The sequence below is a fragment of the Zingiber officinale genome, chromosome 9B (assembly GCF_018446385.1).
Source record: "Zingiber officinale cultivar Zhangliang chromosome 9B, Zo_v1.1, whole genome shotgun sequence".
In the NCBI taxonomy this organism is placed as follows: Eukaryota; Viridiplantae; Streptophyta; class Magnoliopsida; order Zingiberales; family Zingiberaceae; genus Zingiber; species Zingiber officinale.
Genome location: NC_056003.1, coordinates 91,671,160 through 91,674,069, shown reverse-complemented (window position 1 = coordinate 91,674,069; position 2,910 = coordinate 91,671,160). Strand labels below are relative to the sequence as shown.

The 2,910-nt window shown below is 33.8% G+C and overlaps 1 long non-coding RNA gene across 1 annotated transcript; it reads left to right on the top strand.

Moving 5' to 3' along the window:
• The first annotated feature begins 1,224 nt into the window (after window positions 1-1,224).
• LOC122025656 lies at window positions 1,225-1,883 on the top strand. Its single transcript, XR_006123795.1, has 4 exons — window positions 1,225-1,263; window positions 1,484-1,567; window positions 1,647-1,723; window positions 1,802-1,883. It is a non-coding gene; the product is annotated as an uncharacterized LOC122025656 (long non-coding RNA).
• The last annotated feature ends 1,027 nt before the right edge of the window (window positions 1,884-2,910 follow it).

Sequence of the window (2,910 nt, the reverse complement as noted above, 5' to 3'; positions counted from 1 at the left end):
TGTAGTAAAAAGATTCATTTTACTTCGGATAAACTTCGAAGTCGTAGGCCCAGAAAAAACGAAGTCGTATTGGGTGTCGGGTTCGGACATATTATGAAGTAAAAAGTGCATATAACTTCGTCGGTTTTTAAAAACACCGAAGTAATTAATCCTTTTCGACTTCATCGTTTAGTATTTGTTGTGAAGTAATATACCTACTTTAACTTCGGTTAAAAATGAAGTAATGGATTACTTTTACTTCGTCATATATCGTTAATTCCTGAAGTAATTATCGATTAAATTACATTTAGCTTCGTTCTGGATCGAAGTAATAGATAGATACTACTTCGGAATTTTTGGTAATAACTAAAGTAGTTGATACTATTTTACAGCAACAAATTGTATTGCTTCGAAGTTATAAGTAGATTTTACTTCGGATTTTATGAATAAAGTGAAGTATTTTTTCTCTTTTTACTTCATTATTTTTAGACTTCAGTAATTTTGAGCATCACAAAAGGTAATTTCATAAGCCTTGATCAAAATAAGCCATGATTTCAGCATATGTTTATACAAAACAAATCTCACACCCTGCAATTCACACAACCATAAAAAACAAGTACACAATCTCCCTAAATATGATCAAAATAAGCCATAAAAAACCAAAAACATGTACTGGTTCATTCACACAACCTGCAATTCACTTCAAATACGAGTACACAAATTCACTCCATTCAATTCTCACTTCATCATATTGTGTCTGCGTATAGTACTGGTTCTTCACACAACCTGCAAACTGCAATTTAGAAAGAACCATCATGTTATATTTTGTAACTGAAAACTTTAAATCAAAACACAGTAAGTTGACAAAAAAATCATGAATTAAATTAACAAAAGCATGATAAGACAAATAAATATGTATTGTTATATGCACTCTTATAGTAACAATAACATTTCATCAAATGTGCAATAAAAATGATCCAACAGTTTTTTGAACCTTAAGTTTTAGTAGTTCCAATCGCATAGTGATTAGATGCTTAGTTAAATTAATGTATTGCATTTTCAATTTCACATGCACTATGACAAAAAAGTAAAAAATTGTACAATGAGACTTGCTCAATAATCACACAACACGAAAGTACTGAATTAGCAGTGTGGACAGATAACTGCATCTTTCAAGTAGCCTAGCTGATATGTTGAACATTTTCTTATGGTAGCTTGGGCATGGTTCTCGTGGAGATGTCAGTATTCTACCCACCTTGGTCATAAATAATGTTCAATATCGAGGTATGACTTATGATCCCTTGTCTCTCATCTTAAAACATCTGAATTTCAACTCATAATACAGTTTATATTTTGATGCCTAAGGTTCTATTGGATTTGATTTAAACTAAGCACGTGTCTAGAAAGGTTTTGTCATTGTTATTAGCAAATGACTAGTATTAATTAAAAGCATTTTATAACATTAGTGCTAATAGCAAAACTATACTTTTCTGTCCACAAAAAGGAAAATTAGAGAGGAGTGCTGTGCTGAAGGCTATATGTGCAGGATTCAAGGAGTCTACCGAACCTCCTGTGTGCTTGAGTGGAGGTTTGCATGACTATTCATTTCTACTGAACTGCATGCCAAAACGAGTGGGTGGTTCATGCTTGCTTTATTCTTTTTTCAGATATTGAAACAAATGAGTGCCTTAAATCAAATGGTGGTTGTTGGCAGCACCCAAAATTAAATATCACAGCCTGCAAGGTACTTTGTCATTAATCACATTGTTTATAGGCTTTGAAGTTGCATTTTAGATAAATTATGTCAATTTGAATTCTTTAGGATACCTTCAGAGGTAGACTCTGTGTATGCCCTATAGTGAATAATGTCTCATATCAAGGAGATGGGTACACATCCTGTGAAGGTAACTACTGCTCTAGAAATAAAAATAGTTGTTCCTTGACAGCCTTCTATATTCTCAATCATCGGCAAGCAGAAATTTAATAGTTTATTAGTTCTATAAGGTAACCATGCCCAAATCAGTTACTAATTTCCCCCAGCTACTAATAGAACTATGCATAACACAGTTTTGTATAAAACCATAAACAGGGTGTCATCTAAGGGTGAGGAAAAAAAAGAAGGAAAGAAGCCATATCAAAGCATGAGAAGAAAGCAGTAGCAGGGCGTGAACAATTTGATTCAGTATGTGCATTCCTGTTCAAAATGGAAGAAATTCACACACCTTCCTCTCCAACTGTAGATCCTCACATTCAACAATCTCTTTCATGTACCGCATGACACAATATCCACATTCAACACAACCTTGTTGTTTGAGATTACCTTAATGAATCAAAGTTAATGCAAAGTGAAAAACCAAATATATAAGAACCAGGAATGCATGTTTTCAATAAGACATACCGTCAACTATTTGAAAGTTGGTCGTTTTGGATTACCCCCCATACAAAGGTACGTCCTCACTCCACTATATTGTAAAAATAGAACTTATTTCATTTCATATTTGCTAATCAATCTATTCACAATCTACATAATCTAAAACATACTTGCACACTGTAGTTTTCCAAGCGTTATCTCGGTTCCTATTACCCATTGAGTCCAACAAATAAATTGTATCTTTGTCCTTGTTTATAACGGTCAAGATCCAGTGGTTCCTGCACGATTGTCAATATATAGCTAAGCTACTATGTATTAGGAATTGAGCAGGGATTAAAAATATACCCAATGTTGTATGGGATAAGGCATATGCTGTCTCCGTTTGATACTTTCAACTGATTAGCAATGTGTTGTGAAGAGGTACTGCCATCTTGAGCGGCTGGTATTTTGTTGGGATCCACAAACGACACATACTCAGCCCTGTTTGTTTCCTTCAAGTACTTGTACAAGTAACTGCATTCAAGTAATAAAAAACATGGTTACTTAAGACATGAACTCAT